Source organism: Pagrus pagrus (assembly GCF_965226575.1).
Source record: "Pagrus pagrus genome assembly, chromosome: 2".
NCBI lineage: Eukaryota > Metazoa > Chordata > Actinopteri > Spariformes > Sparidae > Pagrus > Pagrus pagrus.
Genome location: NC_140186.1, coordinates 20,028,034 through 20,048,138, shown reverse-complemented (window position 1 = coordinate 20,048,138; position 20,105 = coordinate 20,028,034). Strand labels below are relative to the sequence as shown.

Sequence of the window (20,105 nt, the reverse complement as noted above, 5' to 3'; positions counted from 1 at the left end):
ACAGATGGTCACCTCACTGAGAAGTTGGAGGTGTGAAGCCTGTCTTTATCTAACAGCTAACTGAGGCTGCTACTTATTCCATCACTCCCACAGACTGTGTTAAACTAATCCCTGACATACGTATTTCAAACTGATCTGCTGTTAACAGATGGCAAAAATGAATGGTGTCTTGTTTTGTAGATGTGTTTTTGATGAATGACAGCAGTAACTGCTAAACTTACTGACAAACACATTGTACGTCCTGTTACTTTGTAATGAAAGTCAAATTGTGTTAAATGCTGTTAATGTGGGGCTGCAGCAGAAAAAAAGATTTGCATCAGCAATAACCTAATACAGCGCTCTACAGATAGTCGGTGTCTTTTCTTGTGAAGTTTCCAGGGTAATCTCCAACAACAGTGTTGTCATGAGTTTATTAAGCGATGGGGAGATTTCCTCAATGTTGGAGGAGGGGAGACATCAGTCACTTTTCATACTTTGAAACAACAAATGTGTTGGATGGACAGATATGAAAAATTTAAACCATAGTCGGAACGAATCACTAACATGAGCAGGACTGTCTAATATGTTAATGGCTATAAACTATTGGGTTGGAAATACCATTACAGAGATAAAAAGTAAAATGCAGAATCTGTAAAAAAAACGTACTGTCAGATGTAGGCAGATGGTAAACAGGCCAAATGAGGTATTCAAACTAAAACTGACATTTTTAAAGACTTCAAATTCAGAGTGATCCTTCATGATATATGTTTTGGTAATTGAAATCTGATACAAGTGTGTACACTGTAGATGCATTTTGATGTTAATTGCAAGTGTAACTCTGGTAATACATCAAAACAATCCAAATACTGTCATACATTATAATGTGAAGTAAAGAGGACATGTGGGGAATCCATCCACTTCTATCAATCTTCAGTAACCACACATAATGTAATGCAGCAAACAGCCTATAAGATACAGCTTGGGACATAAGGGACACAAAGCTATGAATGTATTCGTCTAGCCTCTCATCAGAGGACTTGGCTTGGCTCATATCGACACCGCAAACACCTGGATTACACTGTCCGACCACTCTGTCACACCTCATGTCTGCTGCTTGACAGGCAATTACAGCCAATGGGCTCCAGTGCCTAACAGCTCCAGTGCAAGGTCATTGTCTGCCTCGATCTCCAGCAACAGCTGAAGGAATCTTAAGTTCAGTGAGTTATTGCCTCAGCAACAGATGTATTCGTCTTAGACTGACAGTGTCATGTCCTTTGCCTGTGATGGATCGCTGTGTCAGAGTGTACCGGTGGGTCACTCTGGTGACATCTTTGTGATTGGCTGATAATGGATAACATCCATGTTAAGGGTCAAGCATACTGAAGAAATGGCCATGCTGAGAAAATATTGATATATTATTAAGGTTGAACTAATACAAGGTCGTCTAACATTCAGTGTTTCTCCAAGAAACTATAGTCCTGGCAGAGCCTCTAAAAAAGCATGTAGATGACCAAACCTACACATTTTAGTTGATTTTGTTTGTCAAAGTCATGCTTAATTTGGTACTCTGAATTACAGTTTAATACTGGTGATTCCTTTAGTTCTTGGCTATAAATAAACTCCTATATGAGTTACCCAAGATTGGAAAAATGCCAAAGTAATATTACAATTATTAAGGTATAAGAGTTCCAAAAAAATGTATGGATAGATCTTTCATACGGTCTAATGTATCAAATGTGATTTCGAGACAGGGGGTTAATTGCTCTCTGCTGGTCTTTGTTTCTTGACGAATCTATGTGTCAAAATTTAGCTACAGCAGCTGCACTCCCATGGATGGCTAATGACCAGCTGTAATAAATGAGGTCTGCCTTTGAAAAGCTGATCCTTTATGTGATTTCATTGTGTAGCTCGATGACAGACACGTGTGAAACCTTTTTCAGGTGCTTGACTGCAGTAACCAAAAACCAATTTAAAGGACAAGTGCCAATATTCAAATAGCTTACACAAATTATACCATTACATAGGAGATGACTGCCCTTGTCTTCCTTAATTAGATAAAACCTCATTTAGATCTCACCGGAGTAATTTATTATTTGCAAGTGAAGGACACTGTGACCACAGATACTGTAGGTAATGGACAGAACGTGAAAGAAGATAAATAGAACTGCAGAGCTAGAGATTGTTTGACCTGCTCGAGCTCAAAGGGCAGTGGAGAAAAAAAAGAAGAAACACTGTGTGTGTGTCTCATGACAATGTCACACATACACTCACAAAATAGTACCTGGAAAAAAAACCCATAGCAGAAATACACAAAAAGAAAATAAGAGCATGGACAATCTGATCACTTTATCACTGATCACAGACTTTATGGGAATTAACACCAGAGCTCTCACTGGCCGCGCACTGTTGCAGGACTTATCCCATTGTTTGGGCAATGCATTCAGAAGTTCTGACTTCCAATTTCAATACAATAATAGCTTTGATATCAGAAAAAAACCTATGACTCAGCTTCAAGGGGATAGAAAAGTCATTTTATTGCTAATCACAATGACCTGACTAAACTTAAAAGAGCCAAATGTAAAAGGAGTGAAAAAAAGGGCCAAAGTGGAATTAGAAAGTTTCTGACCTGCAGCCATAATTGATTCTCAAATCTGTGAAGCAGGGAAGTCTAAGAATATGGGTCTAATATGCAAAAGTCCACTTAAGGCAGAGAACAAAACTGACACCTCTGATCCTGCAACAGACCACGGAACTGAAACTGACCAAAGTCTTCAACATAAAAGGAGAAAAAGGCAGATGTCAGCACCATCCACATAAGAGTTCTCTGATTGCAAACAGGTTTTTAAAGTCTGCCTCTCATTACTGTTAATGTCCACATCACTGACAATATTTTCCATATGTTAGAGAAGCCTTCCTGATTATGAGCTGATGGTGTTATCCCCGCTTTCACCTTCTGTTCAACCCAGTAAAATCGAATTCAGCCTCTATGAACACACATTTCAAAGTACATTTGGAAAATTACCATTGCAAATGCCATCGTAAACATGCATGATAAATATTCCATTACTTGTCAGCAAGGAGGTTATTTCCCTTGCACTATGACACACTGATGTTTCGAGCAGCTACAAGGGACTGTCATTAGTTGTTGATTCTGCTGCCCTCTCTCGAAGCTGTTTAAAAAATTTAGAGTAAGTGTGTATAGATATATTTTGATATTTCTGACAACACTACTAGTACATGCATTTGGTTCGCAAGATGAAAAATACAAGCAAGGTATTTTTAATACTATTTTACTATTTTAAACACAGGTGTCTGCAGGACACTTGGCAATGAGGTAATGTATCTACTTATGGAAATATCAGTTTAATAACTAACAGGATGATGATAAACAAGTAAACTTTATTTTAGTGCTGTAAAGAGCAGCTTCTGTCCTCAGGCTGTGAGGCCCCTAGATTCATCATTAGCACTTCACCATGTAAACAGTTTTAATTTTATCTGACCTGGTGACATTGGTAGCTATATAGAAATAGCCAGACTACTCACTGATGGTCCTATTTGCATAGAGAGGCATCAGTATTACTCTCAGACGGTTTCATAATGACTTAAAAGTGCCTTGGAGTCCGTTCAAGTTTTATTAACATCTGAGTTGAAACCATTACTATTAGAGCTTTTAATAGTAATGGTTGCCTCAAGGACTAAAATACAAAATTTTGCAAGTTTGAACAAACAATCCAGCCAAAGGCATCGTTAAACAGACTGATGGAAATGTTTTAGTGAGTTGACTTTATTTGTGAATTGGGCCAATTAAAACCCCAATGCCAAAAACAGTAAGAGAAAACAGTACAGAGACTATAGGTCGCCGATACGGATTTTTTCATTATCAATACCAATATCCTTTATTAAAAATCAAGGAGACCGATAATACCAGTGATGGACTGAACCTCAGTACAACTTATTCAAGTTCTGTAATCAAGTTCTATTTTGAGGTACTTTACTTGAATATTCTGCTACTTTATTCTGGGCCAGATATTGTTAATGACAAACTTAATGTTTAAATTTCTTATCTTGATCAGTGCATGTATTTATTTGGTAAAAGTTGATTTATGTGTCACTGCCCTGCAGTTCCTAACATGCATTAATGGCAGCTTTGATCTCAAGAAAATCATAACATGGACGATAAAAAAAAAAAGTTAGAAGAGTGAAGACTTCTAAACTGGCACCAAATAACCAAATATGTACTTAAATTAGACTTGCGCTGCAAGTTATTTACTATGCATGAAGGGATAACTTATCTCAAGAGATCAAACAAAAGTTGTTTTTGGGCCTTCAGTCATGAATCCAGCACAGAGCTGCTGTATCGTCTGAGTGACTACCTGTTTGTGTTTGTGTAAGATAAATACACACTTAAGATTCAATGAGAGTAAAACCAGTGTGCTAACAGGGCCAAGCTCCTGGCATACCATTTCATGCCGTGTTTGGCTTCCCCCACTGGCATAGGGTAGAATAAATCAGCACACGCATACACACACATGCACACATACACGGAGCCCTGCTTTAGCCACCATATTGGACTGAATATTTAGTGTCACGGCACATCGTATTTCTCCTGAGGACTGAAATGCGTAAAGCGTGAACAGAATCCTTGTTAGTCTCTCTAAACGGACTACTGAAAACTGTGAGACTTTTTGTGTATATGTACTGTGTGTGTGTGTGTGTGTGTGTGTGTGTGTGTGTGTGTGTGTGTGTGTGTGTGTGTGTGTGTGCAGGTACTATATCGGTTTTCCCTCATCCAAATTCAACATCTGAGCAGCAGAATTTTGACAGTGGGTACAATTAACATTGGTGACTGGAAATTAAATCTCCAGCCAGATGTAGCGGTACTAAAAATCCATACAGATTACTGAATCTCATCAGTGCATGTGTATGTGTCTGTCTATGTGTGAGTCCGTGAAATAGCCACAGCGTGTCCTTCTGCTTGACGTTACAGTAATGGAAATGACAGAAAGGGTCACACAATACAAAATAGCCATGACTTCCCTCCATCAAATCCGTTTTATGTCACTTACTTCAAAAATTCATATTCTGCCTCATCAAAAAAATGACAAATCTCAGCACAGTCACATTTGTGGAGACAGCACTGGCATGGGTCTGTACTGTATATAAGTATGTCCATGATTCAGGCAGGTACAGTGATGTTTGCAGGGTTAAATAGATAATGGAATCCTCCATAATGCTGCATAGAAAAAGAAAAGAAAAAAAGGGTTGAAAGCAGTGAGGTTCCTTCCATTAAAATAGTGTGATTGTGCCCTGAGGTATTCTGGCAGCCCATGTGACTGTGTGTTTGTTTATCTTTGTAAAAAGGACAGAGGTCATAGAGAGGGCACTCTACAGCAGAGGTATATGTGGGCAGCACAAATTATGACAGGAGAATATCCACTATAACCTGACAGCATGAGTGTGCTCTGATTCAGTGTATTACAGAGGTGTTTAGATTTGGATTAGCAAAGCACAAGTGTGCCAAACAATTAATATTGACAGTCTCGAACTACAAATGGCATGATCCCATAAAAATAGCATTTTGAAAATGATGAAATCCGACGTGGAAAAACTCAGCTGAAAGAAGTGAGGAATGAGTGTTCACCTGCAGCGGAGTTATGGCACTTTGAAAACGTTTCCCCGTCTCCACATATCAAGCGCGATCGAGCTCTGTCTTTGAAAATGAAACTGTCTTGAAGCGAACTCTCAATCATTTGATATGTGGTGGGTTTGTGAGAAAGCTCTGAACTATAATCCTTCCTGCGGTGAGCCCGCCAATCATTTGCGTGTGTGTGTGTGTGTGGAATCAGTATGTAAGTGTTTCTATACAGTCGTCTCTTTAAGCGTGGTTGCAGCTGCACACAATACACAATGAGTGACTTACACGTAAGCAAGTGCACACAAACATCATGCATCTGTGTGCATGAGTTATAATGTGTGCCAGAACAGGATAGTGTTTTGATTGGCTGGAGGGGTGTGTTTGCATATTCATGAGAAGAAAACCATTTGTGGTTTGATGAATGCTGACAGAAGGGCCTGCTGGATAGCAGTTGACACAGCTAAATTAACTGGAGACCGATGTCATTTTGTCACGGGAGCACATACACGAACAGAAAGACAGACAGGCACGCACGCACATACACGGACAAAAAACTCGAAAGTCAAACTCTAAAGATAAAACTGTGTCTGGGTTGGAAATCAGAGATTCAAGATTTTAATTGATGATGTCGCATGATGCATTATGGAGATGTTTCAGCAGTGCTTAATAACTCTGTTTGAGATATTCTATCCCAGTGAGTCTAATTTGAACACATGACTTCCAGCTGTGACTCAGAATATGCAAACCTTAGTAAAATCACCATGGGTGCTGTCATGGTGTCCTGCCTGTTGTTTCCCATTATTCACCGTCAGCTCCAGGATTTGTCTCGAGATGACATCATCACCGCAGTCTGTCTCAGCTCCTCATGTTAAGGAGGGAATTAGAGGCTGTGCATTACTGACGGAATAGACACATAATAACCTCCAGCTGATACACACAAGCATATTAATTCACAGATGTACACCTGGACACCTCCCCACCGTCTTCTTCCTCCACTACTTCATCCTCACCCTCTACTAAGCCTCCCCCATCCTCTTCCTTGCCCTTGTACTTTCCTCTTGTCATCCTCCTCATGCCCTACTCTTACTCCTTCACCTAATTCTTCATCCTCCCCCATCCACTTCAGCATCCCTCTCGTCTGCAGTAAAGGAAACAACACAATCACCAGTAAGCAACCACTCTCATCCCTCAGTGGGCAGACAGACATGCTAACAAACAGACAGACAGACTGCTGCTGCTTAATGCTCCAACACCACTTCAATCTCCAGTACATCTCCTCTTCCCATTTCCACACCCACATTCAATTACTACAAATTACATGCAGTTTAATTATTATGGCGCAGGAGCTCCACTGTTCATTAGCTAAAGAATGGCAGGACTGAGTGCAGACAGAAAAGAGTGGGATGGGTTTTCTTTTTAAAGCTGCACAATGGGAATGGAAGTGTACGGTGGGAGTAGGGTTTTGGCAAATGAAAATGCAGCAAATGAAGCATGAAGGAAGTGAAATATCACGCTGGCAATAAAGTAAACAATGAATGGCAATGATGAAAAAGACAACTTAATAAGATGTAAGACCACATACAGTGGGGTGATCAGTACGCTATTTTCTATACTACAGAATAGAACAGAATGGGATGGAACAGGATGGTATGGACTAGAATAGAATAGAATAGAATAGAATAGAATAGAATAGTACGAGATGGGACAGGACGATTAGAATGATGTATGATGTTTCCTGTTCAGAAACACTTTTTGTTATAATGGGTGAAATGGTCTTTCCACCCTGAGAGTAGTCCATACATAATGTGTTCAGAAAAAGGAATGAAAAAAATCAGACCTCTGTGGCAGCTGCAGGCCTGTAAAAACTCTGACCAATCCCTTCCCTTTCGGTCCGAGTGGAAAGAACCAATCAGATGCCTTCATGTCTCGTCCTGCCCACGCCCCCCTCTGTCCCTCCCTCCTCCCCGCGTGCACTCACCACGTGTCACTGTTGCCGGAAATATTCAGCACACTCCATACCGAGTTAGCAGGAGAACAATGGCAGAGAAAATGCAGCCAAAAGTAGCAATTCCAGCCTTACTTGTAACGGCTCGCCCCGCTAAACGGGCTAAGAAAAGAAAGCCGGAGGCAGAAAAGGCTGCAACGAAAAAGGATTTGGATAAAGCCAAAGGGTAAACCAGAGTCAACATCGGTTCAGCTTTTGAACGGTGGAGACAACTGAGGGAGCTGAAGGGCCTAAGAAGTGATGCAGAGGTTGCTGTCTTTCTGTTGGACAGATAATTATTGGTTTTGCTTCAGGGGGATTTGTTATTTTCATGAAATATGTAACATTAGCCAACTTAGCTACTGAAATACTCCGCTCTCCTCTGCCCTGCTGACTCCTACTGTCAGATGCGCGTTAAAGTTTGTGGGGGTGTGGCTTTGGAAGGAGCACTGATGGGAGGGGGAGGAGGGGGTGGAGCTTAGAGGAGGTGCCACTTTCACATCTTGCTAGCTCTCCAACATTACCAACTATAGCTTTAAGATCTAGGTTCGGGGCTATATTGTGTCAATACTGGTAACACTATTATTATTGCTTAGCCCGCTTAGCTAAGGTTTCTAGAGCCTTGAAAGTGCAGCTGGTGCATCAGTTATTATGATACTTACGCTAGTTCCAACATGCACCAAAAGTATCAACCATAATGTTTTCCCAATCCCTCCCTGTGATAGAACAGAACAGAACAGAACAGAACAGAATACAAATTAAAAAAACAGAATAGAAATAGAACCAGCTGCCTAAGGTGAAAGGAAACACTTTGCTCAATCTTGATTTAGCTTTTGAAATATTTATTGTTCCTCTGGATTTGACATTTTCTCACCATTCATCCAGCAATGTCGAGGCAAATTGGATTTCATGAAAGCAGATGGAATAGATGAGAGGATATTAAAAGACACGAAGAAAGAGAGAGAGCAGCTACAATGCCTATTAAAGCTGACAGTTTCTGTCACTTCTCTTTTGAGTGCTTCTCTGTTTCAAACTGATCGAGGACAGGATGAAGAAAGACTCTGTGTATAGCTGTAATCTAGCGCTTTGTGTCTCCACAGTTGAGCCTCAGTTCAATCCTCATCTTCTTCCCCCTCCTTTCGCAAACTGAGCCTCTGTAAGCTGCTGCTTCATTTGATTTGCACTCATTGTTTTGAAGATGTCACATTCAAAGTGGACAAGATCTTTCTCTCTTTTAAAAAATGTTCACCCCTCGTCCATCTGCGATATCGCCACTTATTCTTCCTCTTATCTTTTTATTTTTCATCCCTCTTTAATTCTCACTGTTTCGTTCTCTGTCATCTTCAACTATCATAGTTTATCTTACAATGATGACAGAGGATGAAAAACTGGCATCAACACTCCCCCCCCTGCACAAAGCATTTGAGACAGACAAATAAAAAACAATATTTGAATAGAGACCAAATTGCATATACACATATGCAGCATGAAAGGCTAATCTGTTTACAAGTGCAATGTGTGGGTGTGTTTGTTTCTTGATGAAACTGTGATGAAATAGCCTGATAGCTACGGCTGTTTCAAAACCATAATTTCAAATGGAATATAAAACAATTGCTTTCTTCATCTGATAGCATTATAGAATTATAGATTGAATTACACATGAACAATGCGGCGTTTATCTACTGAGCTGAATGGTGACATTTACGAGTGATGACCTCTCTTCTGATTTTGAACACACACACCATATTTGTGAACATGCAGGCCACACTCATCTCTCTGCACCATCCTGACAAGCTTGACAGACACAAGCCGTGGCCCTTATTACCATTCCACCACCTACTGAAGTCACTGTCTCTCTCAGAAAACATTTCTCAGTCGACTTTCACCACTTCAGCACAGCTCAGACAGACACACAGCTGCAGGGGCTCCTTTCACCACAACCACGTCCATGTGTGTTAGTGTGACAGAGCGTTGTGTTCCACACTGAGACTGGCGGAGATGGAAAGGTTGAGTTTAGAGTGTGTGTTTGTGTGCATCAGACGTGGGTATATACAAGAATTTAGATGGAAAATATGTGTGACGTGACCTTTTCACTGTTCATGTGTCTGAGAGTGCATATTCGGCTACGGTGCACTCACAAATGTGTGTGTGTGTGTGTGTGTGTGTGTGTGTGTGTGTGTGTGTGTGTGTGTGTGTGTGTGTGTGTGTGTGAGCGAGAGAGAGTAGGCTCTAGATACTGCTTAGTCTCATAGAATAATTTCTTTGAGAGACGAGAGAAAGGAAAGAAAATAAATATGAAAAATGTCCATGTTTATGACTATGAATATAGTGTTGGTGATGTGAGGGCTAGGAATATTATACAGTGACACTGTCACACCATATCTATTGAAGTTGTTTTGTCTGTGTTGAACAACAACCCCGGGCTGATGTTAAGCATTCACATTTGTTTGGTTTTCAGGAACTTTCATATTATTATTATTATTATTATTATTATTATTATTATTACTTTTCATTAGGGCCCGACCGATATGGATTTTTTCGGGCCGATGCCGATACCGATTGTTAGGGGGGAAAAAATCTGATAACCGATTAATCGGCCGATTTTTTTTTTTTTATAAAGTTTTAAAATTTTATTAATTTATGTAATATATCTACATATTTACTTTTTTTTTTTTTAACAAATGGCTGCTTTTGAGCCTTTCAGACACTTCTACAAAGAATTAAAGGCAGAAAAATAATTTCAAATCCTTTTTATTGCTGAGTCAAGCAGCATATTAACATGACAACCATCCAACATTAGGCCTACAACAAGGCACCATTAGCTACTGCTCTTCACGCCGACAGGAAGACCGACTGATCATCTCAGTAATATACCACAGATTTATGAATCAAACTCGGACCAGAAAAGCGTTTTCAACTACTCGCCTACTCGCCCTCCCTCCCTCCCTCCTACCCTCCCCTCCGCCGGTCGGTGCCTCCCGTCTTAACTCACGTTACTCATTTTGCTCCGGTCTTATCTGGAAACATGCAGCTGCCTCAGTGAGAGAAGTAGCTAGTCGATTACGTAATGTGTACTGTTATGTTTATTCTACCGTTACTGGCACGGCTAATATGTGTAGCAAGGCTAATAGCAGATGGCTAATTCTAACTTTAGCTTGCATATTACATAGTGCTTAAACGTTAACTCGGCGTGATCGAGACCAACACAGCGGGGAACATCGTGAAGTGGTTTGAATTGAAACTTGTTGACTTATTGTTTATTTCACAAACTTGTTTATTTACCGTTGAGGCAGACCAATCTCCTCCGTGCGTCCCTGCCGCTGCCTGCTCCAGATCAGTCACTGTGCTGTGTTGTGAGGTGGTTAGTGGATAGTGGATAGTGGATGGAGTTTGTCATGAGGTCGGTGCGCCCTCTACAGGATAAATAGCCTAATGTCGGGGAATCTTTTCAAATGGGGGAACATTTTCAAAGTAAAACCAAGTCTTATTCCCTGCATTTTATTTCTGAAAATATCGGCGACAATCTGCAAGTTTTGGCCGATTACCGATTAGTCTCAAACTGGCTATAATCGGCCGATTTAATCGGCTCGGCGATAAATCGGTCGGGCCCTACTTTTCATTATTATTAAGTTATTAAACTTTCAGAAAAATCAGAGTTTTCTAGTCACAATTGTAACTTGGATGTTGCTGTGAAAAATAGAATAACTGGTAATTATACCCAAATTATGTTTTTGAAGGTTCTACCATTGCCATGGTAATTGATGTCCAAATCGGTATTTAATTGTCTCCCCATTGCACTGACTGGGTGCATTTCACAAGTAATAGCCCATCAACACTGAAGGGTACTGCACCATAGAGACCGGAGCTTCTCAGAGGAGTGAGCAGAGCAGTGTGTCGAAGGAAAGGCAGCAGATATTGTCGAAGTTAAAATAAACATCAGAATCTTATGATCCATTTCTATGATGACAAGCATGTCCATTTTCCTATTTACACAACTGAAAATGTCCAAAGTCACAGCCTACAGGATTATAATCAATTAAGGAAAAGGAACGTCTTTAAACAGTCGCTCTTACCAATCATTGAAAGCCAAACAGCACGCAGCTGTCTTGTCTATCTTTTCGGGCAGACAGCAAAATGTCTTGAATCAAAAGTACTGTTCAGTGATTTGGATTCAACTTTCTCCAGACAAAGCTTAACCTCTTTTGACCTGGGGTCATCCATTATTTTTCACTAAATCACCTGAAGGCTTCCTATCAATCAACATTACAATGTAACATGGTTACATTGCAGCCCTGAGGAAAGATTAAGGGAAAGCTGGAAGAGCAAGACGGGTTGGGAGTAAAACTAGCTCAAGACAAGGATTTTATTGGCAATCCATTTGGGTTTTTGAGAAATAACAACATACATGCAAGTGGCCAGCGTCACATTTCATTACACAGAAAAAGAGCAATGATAGCATCCGACAAGAATAGACAGAAAATAAGAATTGTGAAATTGACAATAATGGTTCGTTTTCCAATGCCCTGCTTTTCTTTTTCGTCCATGACCTCCTTTGCACTTAATAATATATTTAATATATTTCATTGCACATAGACACTTGCTGGCTACTTGTTTTCAATTGTGCTTTCTAGAAATGCTCTAAACTGCGAGCAGGTAACTTCTACTGCCAGGCTTTGTGATGACTAAGAGGATGGTGATTCATTATCAACTGCATCCTAAACTTTTAACCTACTATGTACTGTATGTGCAAACATTTCAACTACATGTTTTGGCATCTGTTGTGTACAAGTCATAACATGCCAGAGGGCAGTTTGTATGGTGATTATGTTTAATTTGGAACAAAAAACAGATTTCATCATAGGTCTTTGCCTCTCCTTCAACTCTTCCACAGCACATTCTTTCTGTATGGCAGAGTACACTTGAGTACATCCACCCTCCTGATATCAATCTGATATGTGACCTCTCAATAATCTTTCTGTTATTGTCTCTATTTTTTCTCCTTGCTCGCCGTTTCCTTCCTGGCGTCTCTCACTCACTAAATCTAATCCAATAGTCACCACCTCTTTCGCTCTCTAGACCTATAAGTGTTTGTCTCTATAATTCAGCCCTCAGCAGATACATTAGCATCTGTCAAGGCTTTGCTGTGTGCAGAGAGCTTTGGCAGAAGCTGCTCTCTCTCTCTCTCTCTCTCTTTTTTTTTTTTTTTTTTTTTTGCGCTCAGTGGTACACTTCAGCACCCTGGCACCTTCACTCATTCTGTTATTGACTCTGACTCACAGGTAAAGAAGCAAAGGACTGTGTGTGACCATGTGTGAGAGAGGAAAGACATACCACTGTTGGAGCCAGAATGGACATCTGGCCTTGTGATATTGGAGGGCTGGGTTTCAAACTAGGGATATACAAATATTTACAGTGGAAATGAACAGCTGGGCTGGGGGCAATTTAGGTGTACAGTGCAAAAGGTGTTTATGGGAAGGCTTACAGCCAATGCCACCAACTGTGCCATGTGTTGTACAGAGCCAAAAGAGAAAATGAACAACACACTTATACGAACAACACAGTTGTTGCCTGTAATTTGGGAAAACACTGGTGGACTGAACATATTTCCCTTTTTCAGTCATTCATATTGAATTCATTGTATTCAGAGTGGGAAAATAAGATTCCACTACGTACCAGGAAATGTTTTGCGGCTAGCATACATCTTGCTAGAGTGCAAGCGGCATCTATGCAGCTCTAAAAAAGGGATAAACAACAGCGTTTTGCTGGAAAAGCCATCAAAGCCTTTTGTGCAAACTCCCAAACTTTCAGTCTCTGATGGAATTTTAAAGCAGCACATGTTGTTTTACTTTTCCCCCAAGATGATCGACATCAGAAAACAGAAGGCACTGTTTAAATTTTCAGGAAACACAGCTAGCAGCAGCTAGCTTATCTCAACGTTGCACTAAATAATGAAAGACTTGTATTATGATTTTATGGTTGACTGAACCCTCATCTCTGTATATTTTCCACCTCATTACATCAACAATGGTACATAACAAATCAAGGTCATAAACTTTCTGTTAGATTGAATAAGAATAACCTGAACATTGGTGATTAGTTCTGTATTTAAAATACAGTGCTGTGGCGAAGGCCCTCATTACCCATCATGCCTGAGTAGTGTGTTAAGTGTTACGTTTTGTTTGTGTTTGTAGTGCATCTGTTCAGAACATGGTGGGGGTTTTTTTCTTCTTATTTGTCATTTACATGCTAGTGTTTTATTTCAAACCATTAGTGAGCTGGCTGTTGCGTTTCTTAACCCTAGCTGTACACTGTAGTGAGGTTTACAGTACTGAGGAGCTTCATGTTATAGCTTTCATCATGATAATGTGGAAGCAATTGAAAAACAAAATCAAAGAGCCCTCTAAGATACATGCCAAGATCATCTACAAGACACTGAGTAATCTATCTCAGAAACCAAATTGACATATTATGCCATTTACTGCTGGATCTTCCCATGAACTTCAGTAGATGGATGTGAAGTTATAAATATTGCTGACACCTGGTATGAAACAGATCAGTGAATTGATAGCTGTGAATGAAAATATCAAAGAATGAAGTATTCTGATCCTTTACAGACATCTGTTACAACCTCCAGCCAGCACAGTGTGAAATATGTTAAGTTTAACGGAGAGACCAATTAAAACATATGAAAAGTATTTGATTAGATTTGAAATCTGCAGCTGAGTAGAGACAAAACCAAACAGAGGGAAAGGGATAGAGGGAAATCATGAAGCAGAAACTAGGCCAAATGACAGAGGCCCTAATAGGTTTGTGTTCATGTGGATGAAGACAAGAGCGACCTCGGTTTCCAATTGACACTCAGTTGTGTTATCTGCAGCAGGCTGCTACATCTGCCTGCTCTCTCTCTGTCTCACACACACCAGAACACTCACGCACAAATCAACACGTACATATACTAAAGCACAGACTCTGATCTGTCTTTCTGCCTGCCTAATCTGACAGCCATGTCAGCTTTGATAAGCCTATGTTTGCAGCTGAGGCTCTATTGTCTTCGCCTAATTGCATTATCTTTCAGCTACCTGAGTAACTGCTGTGTTTTATTCTGCTGATGAAGAGATAAGACGTTAGTTATTGTACAGAGAGTGAGAAAGAGAGTGCTGGCCACTTAAAGGTGATGCTGTGCTGTGATTTATAGTTGGTCCAGTAGAAATATGCTCACCACACTCACATTCACACAGGGGCACAACAAGCAAATCATAACATCATGCATGCAAATAACACACTTATTAAATCCAACAGGATGGGTAATCAATTATTTATTCATTCCCCTGTGCTGAAGATGATGTTCTTTTGAAATATTGATGATGGCGACTAGACATTTCCAAGAGTGTTTGTGCTGTTCCTATAGTGTCAATGTGTACGGCAATGATTATATAACTGCATTATCAGTTCTTTGTGTGTGGCATATTCAATATGATCATGAGTACTTGTATGTTATCCAAAGTTTGTCGAGGAGCTGAAGTCTATATCTTATTCTCGTTACAAGTTAAGTTTTACCCACTTCACGTGTACAATTCAGTCTCACTGGTATCCAGCAGCTAGCCACCTATCTGCCAACTATACATAAGTGATATAAACCTAAGTCAGAGTGAAATTATTACTACATAAGTCTGTGTTGCTTCTTTAAAGTCCTATAACAACACTTAAGCAAAACATGTCATCATAACAATCACATGTAATCACAGACGTTGTTTGGCATCTCTGTGCTGCAATTTCTTGTAACTAATCTGCTGACTAGGGTTGCAACAGTATGAGATTTTCAATAATCAGTACGATTACCATATCAAAAATTGTCATGGTTTCACGGTGGCACGATATTACACAATTATTATTAGCATTAATATCAGTTACAATCACCCTTGAAGGAATAAAGCAGCGGTTCAACAAACACTTTTCTACAATTTCGCAAAATATTACGTTCTGACCCACATGCAACTTGATAAAAATGCATGTATTTAAAGTTTGTAACAACACTGATTTGGTACAATTCCATACATTAGATAAGCAGATGTACACGTACACATGCACAATAACCATACTTTTTTCTACCACTATATACCTTGAAAACAGTATATCGCTGCAACCCTGCAGCTGACATACACTGTCACTGATATATAGCTGTGATAAGCTAACATTAAAACTTTCAAAGGTGCAGCTTTTGATTCCAAAGTTGTGTTGCTGTATACAACACAAACACTGTGCTGGAGAAATGGCTGCAGCTTAAGTGTCAGATAACAATATCAATATATTAGCATTGAATGGAGCCAACTTATTCATTCAACACACCACCTTGTTCCAGCAAATTATGATACGTGGTCTTGAACAACACAGCTTAACCTCAACAGTTTTTGTCTGGTCAATGACAGCAGTGACACTGATTGGTCTGGTAATGGTGTTATGGTATTGATTTGTTGAGCTGCAGACAGCAGACATTTAGCTCAAAGGTAGAGCCAGTGGTCCGCTCTCTGCCAGCATTCTGTCTTTCATGGGGACACAAGAAATAAGACCTAAGAGAGGGAAACACATGCAACAACCCAATCGTTGAAGTCAGATATGGCACACTGCACTTTGAGTTATAGAAACCATTTTGAAACATGACGGTAACAGAAACTTCACTGCGTCTACAAGACAACCAGAGCAGAAAAATGTAACATGCCATCAGCGGAGACAGAACCACATACACATATACACACAAACACATACATACAGTACAAACTCTACATTTATTATGTAAGAGGTACCCGCGCCTTTTGACAGAGAAGAGGGATTAGTGTATACTATACAAGAATAAAACAATGGACACCATTGACAGGGGGTGGGCTACATATAAACAAGTCCATAATTTACACGGGCAAAACACAGGTTCATAGAGGAAGATGCACTAACCGCTCTACAGCTGGGTGCGTTTAAATGTAGATGTAAAATACATTTAATTGCTGTGAACATTTTTTTCTTGATGTGAATGTAGCATGGATTTTATTTGCACAAAGCTGTGCTGAGGGGCTTGAGGCAATTTTCTCCATCGACTTGCTAAACTGTCTGAGCTCAGCTGCTTCGAAAGCTTGGGGGTATAGTTAGCTCTGAGTGTGTGTTTGTGTGTGTGTGTGAGAGAGAGAGGAAGAGAGAGAGAGAGAGAGAGAGAGAGAGAGAGAGAGCAGGGGTTGGTGCATATACATATGCATTGTGCTATTGTTTGGAAACAATACGATGACCAGTTTGTATGTGTAACTAATCTACGGCATGAACTACAGGTTTATGTACTCCCAGACCCTCCAAACACAGGATGCTGAGTCGGACACATTTCATTTTTGTCAGACCGATAGCCTGGTGGGAGCCACAGCGACTGACGCCGCCTTGAGCGGGTCCATTAAGGAAATGAGAGCGATCAATCAAATCGGATTAATCCAACTTGATCTCCCAAAGGCAGCTAAAGAAATTTATATCTGGACCAACACATCCACATGTATGCAGAGACAAATACAACACGTTGGTATGCATGCCCACATACACTCTCACAAATATTTAGACACTTGCAGGCCATACAGATCAAGATGAAGTCATTTTGAGAGTGCTAATATGAGCCAGAAACTATAATTAGTACATGTACAACATTGTAAGCGTTTTAGGCTTTGTCTCCATGACTGTGAATCAACTTGTGCTTGAAGTGAAGAGGTTTAAACTCACACTATCGTTTGTAAATCCTAGAAAAGCGACTGTACTCCACCACGTCAATGGTAAGGTGAGTGTTTCTGACAGGGGAAAAATTGCGCTTGTTAAAGCCGTTCCCATTCAAACGGGATGCATTTCTCAGCAGACAAATCTACTGAATGTTACATGACAGAAACAAAGAATGAGAGATTTGGGAAAACCTTTTAGAAATTGCTTTTTCTGTTGCGCTTCGGCACGTCTTTTATTTACTGAGAAATGGATGGGCCCTATCATTTGAGCTGACAGGTAACGCCATTTAAACTTTCCCAGGGAGAGGAAGAGCCCAAGGCTTGGCAGCACAGCACACAAACACTACCAGATCAGTTCAGTAAGCTGCTGAACAGATGCTTGAGTGGAAGAAAGCTGTCAAGTGGCAGCCCATGTACTGTACATCTAGGTAAAGAATTGAAGTGCTTGTTACCATCCAATAGATGGACATGACAACGGGTTATATTGTATGTTTTTTTTTTAATGCATACTTCATACACACGAGTCAACACATTCATTAATTACTGTCTCACAATCAAGAACACTTAGTGCCTCATTATCAAAAAGGTACCAGATGGTAACAGAAATGTATTTTTCAGAATGAGCATGTTGCAGGCTAAAACAATGCCTTTTAAAAATTGAATGTGGAATTCTGGGCCGATAGCCATGTTTAAAATGACAATTTGGCTGATAGCTGATGCTGATACCAATGTTTCTGTACAGCCCAACTGATTTTGTTCCGATGCCAATATCAATATTAGAGAGCAAAAAATTCTGATATCAATATATAGGCCAACACAGATACATTTATTGCAAATTTCCCTTTATTGCAAAAGTGTGGTTATCAAACACTTGTGACAAAGACACGTAATGGAGGCAGGATATTTTAGAGTTTAACAATAAACTTTATAGACAAATGACACCAGTACTCTGGTGTCATTTATCAAAAACATCCAAATAACTACACCTCTCAGGGGTAAAAACGGTTATTGAACACTGATGCTGATAATTCAACCATTAGGGACAGCTTGTGTGAGTGTTTGTGTGACAAGACCGGCGGCAAACATCAACAGCTTAGAGACATTATCACACACTGCTGACAGATGTGCAACACAACAGCTAATATCAACGCTGCTGGTGTCATTACTGCTGCCACATGATTATTGGAAGCAAGGAAAGCTTGACGCATGTGTGTGTGTGTGTGTGTGTGTGTGTTTGTGTTTGTGTTTGAGTCGCGTGGCAGATAGACACAGCGAAAGCGAAGGGGAGAAAAGAGAGATGCAGGGAGGTTGACCGTAATTTCAACTGACTGCGTGACAAGTGCGAAAAAAGACAGTGTTTATGAATTTGTCCTTTCAGCCCACATGCATCTTAATTTAGCTTTGCATATCCCCGGTTTTAAAATGAAAACATCTAAGCTGCCCTGAGCTTTCTCCTCCCCTCTTAAACTCTCAGCAATCACTCTCCACCCAGACATAGTTCATCTCCCCAGGTGCTACAAACAGGACCTTCCCTCTCTCTCTCTCTCAACCACACACAGATAAACAAACACACACCTACAGTAGATAAGGTCCACCTGTCTAGTTCTTATAGACTCACTAGAGCTCCTATCATTTCTCCTCTCTTTCAGGTCTTCTTTTTTCTGTGGTCAAACTTCTTTCTCATTCTCTGATATTACCTGCCAGCTGGAACTGTTTTCTGTGTTCATCTTGCACAAATGGAGGACTGAGGTACTGTAGGGTAGTAGACAAAAGATGTCAGTGTCTCGAGTGAGCAAAGATAGCTTGAAGAGAAAAAGACAGTAAAAGAGCCTTTTCATCATTGCATCTAGCTGTGTCAAGATATTTTTCAGATGTGTGTATTGATCTGTTGAATCCTAACAAGCCAATGTGTTGGTACATACTGAAAATGTAAAGCTCTTTTGAAATGCCACAGCTCATATCAGCAACTTACAGAGCTGGTATATGCTACTAATTATTTTTAATTTCCTGCTGCACTGATGTGTACCGAGCTTCCAAACCAACCTCTGATGAACATTACATGCACTGGCCTCAAACTAGAAGCCACAGCAAAAGACAAAAAACAAGAGGGAGAGAAAGGAAGAGACATATACACAAAGATGAAAAGAGACCTGCAGTGACAATGCAGCAAACAATGCAAATCAAACAGGAGTGAATTGCCCTGTGAAACAAACAAGCGGAGCAGAGCAGAGTTAACTCTTATTAGAGCAACCTCTGTCATCCTTTGTTTTCTCCTCATCTGTCTATCTATACTGCATCTCTGCTGCCCTAAGAGATGTGTCACTTCCTCCTTGCAGCGTTTCCTGAAATAGCACCAGTGCCCTCATAGGCGTTGCGCTGCTACATAAGCACCATAACCAACAAAGCACTTCAGATACAGTACATACAGTGTCTGAGATTTACTTTGCCATACTCATTTTAAATCAGTATTGGTGACATCATTTATTCATGGTAGCTTATGCATGTATTCTCAGCCTAGTTCTGCTCTCTACCCATTTCTACCGGGGGCAGTTTCATTTTTGTATCTCATACAATGGGGTAGTCTGTCATATACCAACTGTACAGCAGTTGGTCACAAATCCCCTTTGAGGCTCTTTTTCATGTGACCTTTGGTCACAAGGACAAGAGGGTGCATTAATATGAGTTGAATAAATATGGTAAGTGTTCGGTAAGACTGACTTATTTGAACAACTTGCCATGACAGGGCTCATCATAAAGGCATGACCACTTG

The 20,105-nt window shown here is 40.2% G+C and overlaps 1 protein-coding gene across 3 annotated transcripts in view; it reads right to left on the bottom strand.

Moving 5' to 3' along the window:
• LOC311272544 (alpha-1,6-mannosylglycoprotein 6-beta-N-acetylglucosaminyltransferase B-like) overlaps positions 1-20,105 on the bottom strand; it is a 123,558-nt gene that overhangs the window by 84,477 nt on the left and 18,976 nt on the right. The gene's annotated exons all lie outside the window — the stretch shown is intronic.